General features: G+C 53.6%; 1 protein-coding gene across 2 annotated transcripts in view; it reads right to left on the bottom strand.

The window, feature by feature from the left end:
• The window catches only part of LOC143838695 (cadherin-related family member 5-like), a 59,153-nt gene extending 58,081 nt beyond the window's left edge, over positions 1-1,072 (bottom strand). Inside the window, exon 1 of one of the 2 annotated variants that reach the window (XM_077340442.1) lies at positions 886-1,072. The gene's annotated coding sequence lies outside the window, so the exon portion shown is untranslated. The remainder of the gene's footprint in view (positions 1-885) is intronic. The other variant, XM_077340443.1, reaches the window with a different exon arrangement.
• Positions 1,073-13,500: the final 12,428 nt, after the last annotated feature.

Raw genomic sequence — 13,500 nt, 5'->3', positions numbered from 1 at the left:
GAGCGACCCAGAGCCACGGGGCCTCTTCGGTGCAGCAGGACGGCACAAGGATGGGACGACGGGGCACTGGCGCACAGGGGCACATAAGAGTGCAAGCAGACTTTGGACCACATTTAAAGTTCCCCTGAGGTCAGTTGCCTGGCCTCAAGGCTGCACTCCAAGAAGAAGGGGCTTCCGAGCAGCCTGGGGGCGCATGATGGGACCGCCGTCCAGACCTGGGGCAAATGGGGGACTCCTGGGTTGGGAGAGCCACGCCTTCTGCTTTCCCCCTTCGGAACAGGATGCCCAAAGACCTCCCTGCCCCACTCTGGACAGCCCATGGCCAAAGAAGCTCAGCGCACCTGGATTGCAGCCCAGGGGACGGACAGGCGGTCCAGCACAGGTGGAGAGAGGGTTGTGTGCATCCCCCTAAGGCCGGACAGGAGGGGACAGGTCAGCAGGCTGCGGACATCAGCCCTTTGGGATGCATTTCAGCCCTCTTGGCTACACCCCTTCCAAACACGGGGGCCTTTCCTTGAGTGCTTCGCCCCAGACCCTTGGAAGCTGCACCAAATCACCCGACAGCCAAAACGCAGCCACCATCGAGCCCGAAGCTCCCGTCCCATCGCAAGGAGGACACCCATATTTAGGCTGCTAGAATCCCAGCCAGCAATGCTCAGGCTGCAGCCCCACATTGTGGGAGACGGCACCGTAGTGACGGAGCAGCGCATTGCCTGACATCAGCGCAACCCTCGGCCTCTGGGCTCGTCTCGTCCGCCAACGGTTACGCCAGGGCAATGCCCAGTGACGCTCGGGGGTGGCCTTCCCGTGGGGTCTGGCCAGGACAGGCTTTGGGGGGCCCCTTCCCTAGCCTCACCCCCCCACACACACACACGTCCGCCTCACCTGCGAGTCCAGCCGGCTCTTTGCCTCCCCTTCCGTTCTTCATGAGCCCCACCGAGGCGGGTGCCGGGGCTCCATGGTCCCCTGCCGGGAAGAGGCCACCCCAAAAGTTCCCCAGGCGTCTGGGGGGGACCGTGGGGGCTCAGTCAGCAGCCGCTGTGGCCGAAGCGGAGGCAGAGAGGGCTCCACGTTAACCCTGTGGGGCCTGGTCAGGTGGGCGTCCGGCTAATGCGCTCCGGCCAGCAGCTTGCTAATTGGATTCCACCGGAGGGCTGGGGGGGGTGGCCTGGCTTAGGCCCGGGCGGAGGAGACAGACACGGCTGGCCCCCAGAGGCTGCCCGAGGGAGAGCCATGCCGAGCGCCCGGGAGAGGCCTCAGGGAATGAGCCAGGCCAGGAAACGTCTGGAGAATTGGGGGCAGAGCCTGGGGAGGGCCGGGGCCTCGGGGGGGGGGGCACTGCCCTAGAATTCCCCCCTCCCCAAGCAGCCCTTTCCTCCGGTGTCTTTGCAGTCTGGAGAGGAGCCAGAATCCAGGGCATCTCCAGGTCCCGCCTGGAGGCTGGCATCCCTAGCTGGAGCTCAGAAGACAGTTCTTGCCCTGAGAGGCCAGCCTCATGTCGGCTGCCCCGGAGGCGTCTCACATGTCTGAGCATCTGTTGCCAACCCAAGGCTGGAAAAATACTGGAGATGATGGGGGGGGGGGATCAAATCTGGGTCAGTATCTCAGCAGCATAGGAAGCCACAGCATCCCCCCTCCAAGGGAGACATTTCTCAGGGGGAAGTGAGCTCTGTTAGATCTACTGCCATTCTAGGAGATCTCCAGGTCCCACATGGAGCCTGGCAGCCCTCCCCCACACACACACACACACACATATACGCATGCCACCCTCCAGCCAGGGCCTGGAGTTCTCCTGAACATACAACTCACCTCCAGGCTACCAAGCTCAAATCCTCTGGAGAAAGCAGCCGTTTCGGGGGTGGGCTGTTCTCTAGCCTCACTTCCTGAAATGCCGGCGCTGCTCCTGAAGCTCCAGGAATTTGCCTGCCCAGAGTTGGCGACCCGTCTTCCATGCGCAGCGTTTTACAAAGCACTGAGGGGCAGAACATCGCAGCCCCTGTCAGTGGTGGGGAGGAGTCCCTGCAGGGCAAGGAGGCTGTACTACACCATTGCAGGCCAGTGCCAGTCCCATGCATTCAGCCAGCCCAACCTACCTTGCAGGGTCGTTGTGAAGAGAAAAGGCAAGGAGAACAGTGTAGGTTACACTCCCCACTAGGGAGAACTGGGAAACAGAGCAACATACAAGCTGTGGCCATTGACCTGAAAGAACTCAGACTAGGCACTCTCTGTAATAAGAGAAGAACCAGGACAGCCCACCCTGCAGGGCTGTTGCAAAGGCCTGCTGTGTGAAGCTCCAACACTTGCAAACCCTGTGGATTTGCTAAGAGTGACTGTGCTGGGAAAGACCAAGGTCCTGGGAAGATTGGAGGGATGCTAGATTTCCTTTCTGCTCACAGGTGAAAGTTCAGAGGTGGTGGCCAGATCCTGTCCAGCTTCCGGGGTCCCCTGGGTCAATTCAGACACGTTTGCTGTTTTATATACAGCTTCTATTTTATCCGTCTCTAAATCCTCATAGGCCCCCACTGGTTGATTGATTATTAGGGAAGGAGCCCCCAGCCATGTCTTTCCTTGTGCCCGCCCAGGGCTTTTCGAAGGTGGGCGGGCCTTTTGCCCAGCAAGGCTGCTGATTGGCCACTGGAGATCAGATTGACAGTGCCGATTTTTAAGAAATGTTGCCTTGGCAGCAGGTGCCACCACTGCTCAAGGTCCTTCACTCTGAGACGGAAGTGAAGGTAAGCTGCAGCAGACATGCTGTGGCTGGCTCCGCCTCCTGGGGCAGCCATTTTGTGTGTGCCCCTTCCACACTCTTATCAGAACTGCAAAGGTGACCACAGGCTCCAGAAGAGCAGTGATTCGTCTCATTCAGTAACTGGTTCCATGTGATGGTCTAACCAGACACCTTCAGAAACGGTAATCAGAGATACACTGCCTCTGAACATGGAGGTTCCATTGGCGGATCGTGGCTAACAGCTGTGGATGATCTTTCTCCTCTCCCATGAATCTGTGCCCTTTAAATGATTTTCAGGTCCTTCTCAGTGGTCAACCCAATGAGCCTCTGTCCTCCCACACCTGCACTAAGGTAGACAGGAGCTGGCCGGGATTCCCTTCCTTCCAGTTTTACGCCTTGGCAATGGGGCAGCCCTACGGAGGACATCGGGAGGTCAGCTCCCCGCTTCACCTGTGAGCGACCCAGGAAGGGCGTGGAAATCTATTCTGGTCCTTCGTTAAGCGGCTTGGGAAACAAGCAGGTGGCGAAGGAGAGGTAAGCGCTCACCTGCAGGAACTGCAAACTGGAGCTGGGCGGCACCCGGGAGATGAACAGAATTTAGGCCAGTTTTAGCATGTGTACGTTGACACTTGGCCTGGGAAAAGACCCTGGCCCTTTAATGGAAGAAGAGCAGCTGGGGGTTTTGTACCCTGCATTTTTTTACCCGAAAGCGGCCTTTCCCTTCCCCGCCCCACAAAAGACACCCTGCGAGGTCAGTGAGTTCTGAGAGAACTGCTCTGCTAGCTTTAAGAGAATGGTGGCTAGCCCAAGGTCACCCCACTGGCTGCACATGGAGGAGGAGTGGGGAATCACCTCCAGTCGCCCAGGTTAGAGTCTGCTGCTCTTAACCATGACACCACACTGGCTCTCAATAGAGATTTGGTGGGCCTGTTTTTAACCAGTTGATCTTAGTTACTTCCATAGAATCCTAGAATTGAAAGGAGCCTCCTGGGTCATCTAGTCCAACCCCCTGCACTATACAGGACACTCACAGCCCTGTCGCTCATCCCCTGTCACCTGCCACCCCCTTGAGCCGTCACAGAATCAGCCTCTCCGTCAGATGGCTTCCCAGCCTCTGCTTAAAAATCTCCAAAGATGGAGAACCCTCCACCTCCCGAGGAAGCCTGTTCCACTGAGAAACCGCTCTGACTGTCAGGAACTTCTTCCGGAGGTTAAGACGGAGTTTCTTTTGAATTAATTTCATCCCATGGGTTTTGGTCCGTCCCTCCAGGGCAAGAGAGAACAACTCTGCTCCATCCTCTATATGGCACCCTTTTAAATACTTGACGATGGTTATCAGATCCCCTCTCAGTCGCCTCCTCTCCAGGCTAAACAGACCAAGCTCCCCCAACATTTCTTCCTACGTCTTGGTCTCCAAACCCCTCACCATCTTTTTGGCCCTCCTCTGGACATGCTCTAGTTTGTCTACATCCCTCTTCAACCGGGGAGCCCAAAACTGGACACAGGACTCCAAGTTAGGCCGAACCAGAGCAGAGCAAAGCGGTACCATCACCTCCCGTGATCTGGACACGATACTCCGTTTGATACAGCCCAAAATCCCATTTGCCTTCTTAGCCACTGATTCACACTGCTGACTCATGTTCAATGTTTGGTCTACTAAGACTCCTAGATCCTCCTAGAGAGCCAGCTTGGTGCAGTGGTTAGGAGTGCGGACTTCTAATCTGGCACGCCGGGTTCGATTCTGCACTCCCCCACATGCAGCCAGGTGGGTGACCTTGGGCTCGCCATGGCACTGATAAAACTGTTCTGACCGGGCAGTGATATCAGGGCTCTCTCAGCCTCACCCACCTCACAGGGTGTCTGTTGTGGGGAGAGGAATGGGAAGGCGACTGTAAGCCGCTTTGAGCCTCCTTCAGGTAGGGAAAAGCAACATATAAGAACCAACTCTTCTTCTTTTCGCACATGCTACTGCCAAGACACGTCTCCCCCATCTTATATTGGTGTATTTGGTTTTCTCTACCTAAATGCAGAACTTTACATTTGTCCCTATTGAACTTCATTTTATTCAGGTCAGCCCACTTCTCGAGCCTGTCAAGATCATCCTGTATTCTGTTGCTGTCTGCAGTTGTGTTTGCTACCCCTCCCAGTTTAGTATCGTCTGCAAATTTAATAAGTACCCCCTCTAATCCCTCATCCAAATCATTCACATGGGGCACCTCTAGCACCAGCCGGGTTTTCCTCGAAGTATAATCTTCCATGAGCATGCTCGCTTCCTCAGATCCAAAGGCACGCCTACGGACATCTGTGCCTTGTGTAAAACGTTACTGGTCTTAAAGCTAACCCTGGACTCCAACTTGGCTCTGCTGCTTCAGAGTTAATTTCCCTCTAGGCCAGGGGTAGTCACCCTGTGGTCCTCCAGATGTCCATGGACTACAATTCCCATGAGCCCCTGCCAGCAAATGCTGGCAGGGGCTCATGGGAATTGTAGTCCATGGACATCTGGAGGACCACAGGTTGACTACCACTGCTCTAGGCCAGCACACAGACTTCCAAGGGGTAGATCTGAACCCGGCTCTCCACAGGCCTTGCTGAGATATTTGCCTCTCGCTTCCACCCTCCCTGCTGTTCCCGGCCTCCCCAGGTGAGGCTCAGCTTAACTGAGCCACTGAACCCAGCTCCAGGTTCTGGGAGTCCCAGGAGATTTGGGACGGAGCCTCAGCAGGGAGGCCGGCCCCCTTGCTCTGCAGTATGGAGAAGAGCCGGCACTTCATGGGGACCCCCCCCAGGGACCCCCCCCCCAGATCACTTCTGCCTGGTGATCTTGGGAGATGGTCATGTACCTGCTGGCGGGGGGGCCCTGCTTGGCATTCTGGGAAAACAGCCATGGGGGGGGGGGGAGAAGGGGGCTCTCAGTTCTCCAAGAGGCAGTCCGAACATGAGAGGTTCCACACGGGCATCGTCAGTGACACACTTTTACTCCAAGTCCAGTTCCCTTTGCCACGGGGAAGCAGCAAAATCCGCTTGCAAACCGTCCCTGAAGGGAATTTTGTTTGTTTGTGCTTGGATTTATATCCCGCCACTCATGACTTTTGAGGTGGCTAACAATTAAAACCATAAACAATTACCCCATAAAAATCCCATTAAAACAGTAACTATAACACAATAAAATCACGGTCCAGTCAGGCACCTTTAAGACCAACCAAGATTTATTCAGGGCGTGAGCTTTCGAGGGCTGGCCCTCTTCCTCAGACTAGGAACTCCTTACATGATATAGCAAAAATCAATTCTGTTACATCAGTAGACTGTGTCTTTGTTGGTCTTAAAGGTGCCTGACTGGAGTCTGATTTTATTGTGCTACTCCAGACCCACACGGCTCCCCATTTGAATCCATACATATAACAACCCACAAGAAAACAAGCTACCCCAATGCAATCTTGTCAACTGAAACTGCATCATGGAAAGCAGGGGGAAAGTTCACTGCAACTCTCCTTGTGCGGCCCCAATCCTTGGGCCGAGGCAGCACAGAATGGCCTCTCCCACCGCTGAGGTCTCAGCTGAATTTGTGCCTCTATAAGGAATCCCTTCTGGGATTTGCATCAAGAGGGGGAGGTTAGCTCCAGATGCACATCCCCCTCCGTCCCCCCCCCCCTCTGCCAGACCCCGGGAACAGCCGGTCCCATTTAAACCCTCAGGGTCAAGTTGGAGCAAACAGAGCCCCCACCCCCACTCCACCCCCCTGTCTGATCTGCTGTCAGGGAGACCGTTTCTGTGTGTGTTGATGTGTATATATTATGTTTCGTGGCTTTGAAAGATTTTAGACATGTTTGCATTTGGAATGCTTTTGAACCTCGGAAATGTGCTAATGTTTTCCTGTTTGTCTCCTTGGGGAGCCTGACCGGGGAAGAAAAACTGCGTTGAGATGCAGGGGAGGAGAAAAGAAAGACAACTTTTCCAGCCTGGGGGGTGGGGGAGAGGTCAGAAGACGGCCCCTCCGTTGCCAAACCCTTTCCTTCCGTGCATCTTGGGGTCAGGAGGAACCTGGCCCATTTGGGGGGAGGTAAAATATTATTTGGGAGGTAAAATATTTTTTATTAAATTATCTCCATTCTACAAAACACTATATCTACAGCTGATTTTTCAAAATATCTATAACTCTCTTATGTACAACTCTTTCAAGTAACTTACTCCAGCTTACAAATTACACAATTCAATATTAGCAACTCCGAAAATTATAAATTGCAAGATTCAAAGTTACACCAGCCACAAAGACAACACTTAAACGGTTAATTTTTTTCCCCCAGCAGTGAATTATAGCTACTGTCCCCCACCTCCTTATGTGATCGGCATTTCGTAACCCACAGACACCATCTGCCCCAAACATGTACTGGTTTTTCGTTCTTTGTCATAGGCAGACATGCTTTTTAACCAGGGTATTATGTTCTCCACTGTCCTGTCCACCTTCCCTGTTTTCATGCCTTTCATTTGTTGAAACCCAAGAAGCATAAGGTGTGACACTGCTACCAGGTTTATGATCCGTGCGGTGGTCCATGGCAGACTCCTAGCCCTCTTCCTAGTCTATAGGCCTACTCTAACTTGTTGTGCCCTGTTCTCGTGTTCCCTCAGGAGAACTGATTTTAGCAAGGTGCTGTCCTTTTCTCTTTCTCTGTCTTGCGCAGGCCTTGTTTCCCCCTGGTCCGGGTTCCGCGGTTCTATTCCAGAAATGACCGTCTCCCATTCTTGATGTTCCATTTCTGGCCAGCGAAGGGTCTTTCCCACTTTCTTCCATCCTTCCTTGGAAGTGTCGCATTTAAAGAGAAAATTCTGGATAGTCTCTTCCGCGCTCCCTTTATTGCTAGAGGGTGGGCTTGGAGGGGAAGGACCTGAGCAGGTTACCACAGTCTTCCCTCCCAAGCAGCCCTTTCCTCCAGGGGAGCTGACCTCTGCAGCCTGGAGATGAGCCAGGGGATTCCAGGGGATCCTCAGGTCCCACCTGGAGGTTGGCAAGACTCCCAAGCAGACAAGCCCTGCCGTCCAGAGATCAGCTGTAACTCTGGGAGATCTCCAGGCCCTACCTGAAGGTTGGCAACCCTCCATGGCATGGAGGGGTTCTTCATCCCCCCCTTCCGAGATCCCTCCTGTCTCTACCTCCCCCAATCTTCAGGATGCCAGTCTCCAGGTGGGGCCTGGGGATCCCCCGGAATTCCAGCTCGCCTCCAGGCAACAGAGATCAGGCCCCCCTGGAGAAAATGGGGGCGTAGAAGGTGGACAGGAGGACATTATGCCCCATTGAGGCCCCTCCCCCCAAACCCCACCCTCTGCAGGCGCCACCCCCAAAGTCTCCAGGTTTCCCCCAGCCTAGAGCTGGCAACCCTTCTCCATCTCTTGCCGATGGGAGACAGCCGCCTTCGCCCTCCGCTTTCTGCCCACCCTTTCTGCATTGCCCCTCGGCTCAAGGGGCACCGTCCTTCCTTCCTTGCTGGCTGGAGGGGGGGGGCACAGCTTCTCCCCATGCTTGGCCCTGGGCCGGCGGCCTGCAGCTTTCTCCGCAGTGAGTTCTTGCCCTCTGCGCATTCCGTCCCAGCCAGGCTGTGTGCCTCTTTCAGGGTGCCAAAAGGGCTGTGGGGGAAGCAGGCGGGTGCCAGGGCCTGGCGGTGGAGGACCCTGGAGGGGGGTGGGGGGGACCAGGTGTATGGAGGGGGGGGGCATGGGGCTGAGTGGCTGTGCCCAGGCTAACTAGCCCTGATCCAAGCTAAGAGGCTTTCCTAACAAAGAGGCTTAGAGGCTTCCAGCTGCTAGAGCCCTGGAGAGGTTAGAAACGTCCCTCGTAGGGAGGGGGGCAGGCCGGAGGAGGAGAGGGGAAGGGAGGGAGGTTTTCCATCCGTGGGGCAGCCTGGGCAATCACCCCATGCTTCACACCAGATGTGGGGGGAGAGATTTGACCCATGGGAGGACCTTTCCCTTCCGTAGCTAAGTGTCCAGAATGCAAACAAAAAGATCTTGTAATGTTTTCCTCTCTTTTCCATTGCCGCTAGTGGAAAAACATTCCCACAGCAACCAGTTCCACTGCAAATGTCTCCTTTCCTTTGTTTATCCTCCCTCCCTGGCCTTTCTCCACAAGAGGGTCCCCAATGCTTCTTATGGTGTCTTCTTACTTCCATTTCCTCTTCACAACAACCTTGTGAGGTAGGCTAGGGTGAGAGCAGGGGACTGGTCTAAGGCCATCCAGCAAGTTTCTCTGGCACAGTGGGGATTCGAAGCTGGGTCTCCCAGAACCCCCAGACCTCATGGCTCCAGTGAACTACGACTCTCCCACTCAATGCCTGTTTCTTAATATTGGCCACTCAGGCTAGATCTAGCCACACCATTCATTTGGGGAAGGAAGAGGTCCAGAAGATCAGAGTTCGAATCCCCACTTGTGGCATGCCAACTCCAGAAGGGGAAATGGGCTGGAACTATAAGCAGAAAAGGACCAGCTGCCTTTTAAGTCGGGGAAATGATACTCAGGGCAGTTCAACAGTGGAATCGGCTGACTGGGGAGGCTGTGAACCCCCCCCCCCTCACTGGAGGTCTTCAAGCAGCGGCTGGATGGATCCTTCTCCTGGATGCTGGAGGCTGATCCTGCAGTGAGCAGGGGGTGGGACTAGATGGCCTCCCCTCCCCCTTACACAGCCCCTTGTGCTCGTCTGGCCATGCCACTTAGAATTATAGAAGAATCATAGAATCATAGAGTTGGAAGGGGACATAGAGGCCATCTAGTCCAACCCAATGCTCAACGCAGGATCAGCCCAAAGCATCCTAAAGCATCCAAGAAAAGTGTGTATCCAACCTTTGCTTGAAGACTGCCAGTGAGGGGGAGCTCACCACCCCCTTAGGCAGCCTATTCCACTGCTGAACTACTCTGACTGAGAAAAACTTTTTCCTGATATCTAGCCTATATCGTTGTAAGGTAAAGGTAAAGGTATCCCCTGTGCAAGCACCGAGTCATGTCTGACCCTTGGGGTGACGCCCTCTAGCATTTTCATGGCAGACTCAATACGGGGTGGTTTGCCAGTGCCTTCCCCAGTCATGACCGTTTACCCCCCAGCAGCAAGCTGGGTACTCATTTTACCCACCTCGGAAGGATGGAAGGCTGAGTCAACCTTGAGCCAGCTGCTGGGATTGAACTCCCAACCTCATGGGCAGACAGATTCAGACAGCATATCGCTGCCTTACCACTCTGCGCCACAAGAGGCTCCTATCGTTGTACTTGAAGTTTAAAGCCATTACTGCGTGTCCTCTCCTCTGCAGCCAACGGAAACAGCATCCTGCCCTCCTCCAAGTGACAACCTTTCAAATATTTAAAGAGGGCTATCATGTCCCCTCTCAACCTCCTTTTCTCCAGGCTGAACATTCCCAAGTCCCTCAACCTATCTTCATAGGGCTTGGTCCCTTGGCCCCAGATCATCCTCGTCGCTCTCCTCTGTACCCTTTCAATTTTATCTACGTCCTTCTTGAAGTGAGGCCTCCAGAACTGCACACAATACTCCAGGTGTGGTCTGACCAGTGCCGTATACAATGGGACTATGACATCTTGTGATTTTTATGTGATGCCTCTGTTGATACAGCCCAAAATGGCATTTGCCTTTTTTACCGCTGCATCACACTGCCTGCTCATGTTTAGTTTACAATCCACAAGTACCCCAAGGTCTCGTTCACACACAGTGCTACCTAGAAGCATATCCCCCATCCAGTAGGCATGCTTTTCATTTTTCTGACCCAGATGCAGAACTTTACACTTATCTTTATTAAATTGCATCTTGTTCTCCTTTGCCCATTTCCCCATTGTGTTCAGATCTCGTTGAACTCTGTCTCTATCTTCCGGAGTATTTGCCAGTCCTCCCAATTTGGTGTCATCTGCAAACTTGATTCCACTTCCATCCACTAGAGGGCACCAGCAGCCACAAATTCTCTATCCCTCCCCGGGATCCTCCCTGTGGATTCCTGCGGGGTCGTTGCCTCGTCTTCCAGAAAAAAGTTGCACAGGAGTCTTATCGGTCCTTAAAGAAAGATGCTTTCATTCCAGCAGCCCCTTCCGTAGACTGGCGTCCTGTAGTGCAACTAGGAGGGGACTGTGGCTCAGTCGATGCCTCAGAGCTCCCAAGTTCAGTCCCCAGCATCTCCAGTTAAATATTTTGGGAATTAGATTCAAGTGGGGGCCGGGCTGGTCTGAGTCCAGTCCGGTGCCTTGAAGGGCAACACAGCTTTATTCTGGGCCTCAGCCTTTGTGTGCACAAACATGCACTCAGCTGCTTTATAGAATCATAGAGTTGGAAGGGACCTCCTTGGGTCATCTAGTCCAACCCCCTGCACTGTACAGGACACTCACATCCCTATCACTCATCCACTGTCACCTGCCACCCCCTTGAACCTTCCCAGAATCAGCCTCTCTGTCAGATGGCTCTCCAGCCTCTGTTTAGAAATCTCCGAAGATGGAGAACCCACCACCTCCCGAGGAAGCCTGTTCCACTGAGGAACCACTCTAACTGTCAGAAACTTCTTCCGGAGGTTCAGACAGAATTTCTTTTGAATTAATTTCATCCCATTGGTTCTGCTCCAACCCTCTGGGCTAAGAGAGAACAACTCTGCTCCATCCTTTTAAATACTTGAAGATGGTTCTCAGATCCCTTCTCAGTCGTCTCCTCTCCAATCTAAGCAGACCAAGCTCCCCCAACCTTTCTTCATAGGTCTTGGTCTCCAAACCCCTCACCATCTTTGTTGCCCTCCTCTGGACACATCCCTCTACATCCCTCTTTAACTGGGGGGCCAAAAACTTAAACATATCAAAATCAGAGATGGATGAGCAGATGGACCCTTGGGTGGAATGAACTGAGCATCAGGTAATCTTTTGAAAGCGAATTTCACATGCAGGCCAATTGGATGATATAAAATGCATAACCAAGTATGTAGGATGCTTATGCAGACTGATTTATTTATTTATTTATTTATTTATTTATTTATTTATTTATCATACTTATATACCGCCCTCCCCGGAGGCTCAGGGCAATCCCCTTAAGTAGAAATATGAAATTTTCAGCTGGAGAGAGTTCAAAGAGCTCCATTGCATCTCCTTGGAAAGCAAGATGCTCACACGCTGGTGACAGATGGGAAATAGTTTGGCAGACTGCACCACAACTGCATGCGGGACCTGGTCTTGTGCCCCTTCTTTCTGCACTGCTGTTCACATTCTATGAGCCATCTTCCATACAAATCCCATGGGCCTCTTGTTGGTGTTTATCAGGTTATGGGTCTCAGGTGGAGCTCATCTCATCCGTATTTGCAACCGTCCCTTCCCTAGATAGAAATGTGCAGGATTGGGGAAGATCTTATTGCTGGCTGTCAGGGCTTTGGTCTGGATAAGCCCGCATCAGCCAGGTCTGTGTGGATGGGCAGCTCTCTATTTTCAACGACCTGTTTTCGATGAGAGCCAGCTTGGGGTACTGGCTGGAGTGCCAGATTCTAATCTGATGAGCCGGGTTTGATTCCCCGTTCCCCCACAGGCAGCCAACTGGGTGACCTTGGGTCAGGCACAGTCCTGTTAGAGCTGTTCTCACAGAGCAGTTCTGTCAGAGCTCCGTCACATCCACCTATGTCACAGGGAGAGGAAAGGGGAGGGAATTGAAAAGCCCCTGGAAGGCTCCTGGTAGAGAAAAGCGGCATGAAAGAACCAGCTCTTTTTCTTCTTTTCTCCAACACTACCTGGACTGGAGAAACCACAGGAGAAGACCTGCCGCTGTGAAATCGTCAGTTGCCCAGGCAAGGGAGGAGAATGCTACAATGCAAAAGAGCTAGAAGTGGTAGGGAGGAGTCCACTTTGGGGTTCAGATGATGGGAAAGGAGGCTCCACTTAAATATCAGGAGGCATTTCCTGACAGTGAGGGCAGTTCGCAGATGGGATCTGCTGCCTCAGAGGGTGGTGGAGTCTCCTTCGTTGGATGGTCTTCAAGCAAAGACTGGCAGTCTTCAAGCAAAGGTTGGATACACACTTTTCTTGGATGCTTTAGGATGCTTAGGGCTGATCCTGCGTTGAGCAGGGGGTGGGACTAGATGGCCTGTGTGGCCCCTTCCAACTCTATGATTCTATGTTTTGGGGAGGAGATTGGGGGAGCACCTGCCTGGAGGTCCCCGAGTAGCTGGGGACCTTGGTGGTCTCATCCAGCTCTTTGGGGTTCTGATTCTGAACCTGGAGAGCCCAGGCCTGCCCAATTCCATAAGATCGCAGGAGATGAGCAGGGTCAGTCCGAGCTAGTCTTCGGCTAGGAGACCCCCAAGAAATAAAACGGGCCTGATGCAGGGCAGGCAATGGAAGCCACCTCTGCATTCCCTCGCCTGACAGCTGAGCCATCTTAGCATCTCCTGGCTCCACTCGATGCGCACGCCGTGCGGTAAAGAAAGGCATCAATAGTCCGTGCAAGCCAGATGTTCATTGCCGGAGATCTACTTGCATTGATGCCTACCCACGTGGATTTCTACCGCTGCCCATCGGCTGGGCGGCCCCAAGATCCACTTCTGCCTTTGCAGGCCTCGATGACCCCTCTGGGCATCCTTCCCAGCCCTCCTTGTTGCTCTGCCAGGTGAGCAGGATCCTCCCGTCCCAGGCAAAGAGGCGGCTTCTCCATTTCCCCTGCGCTGCCCCTAATCCACAGCCCGGATCCGCCTCTGGTTTTTGCTCAGACCCTTCCAGAGGTGGATCCAGCGGCAGCTCTCCCCCTGGTGCTTTTTGAGTGAGGGGGGGG

Source organism: Paroedura picta, chromosome 5 (assembly GCF_049243985.1).
Source record: "Paroedura picta isolate Pp20150507F chromosome 5, Ppicta_v3.0, whole genome shotgun sequence".
NCBI classification, from domain to species: domain Eukaryota; kingdom Metazoa; phylum Chordata; class Lepidosauria; order Squamata; family Gekkonidae; genus Paroedura; species Paroedura picta.
This window is presented reverse-complemented; position numbering and strand designations above follow the sequence as displayed.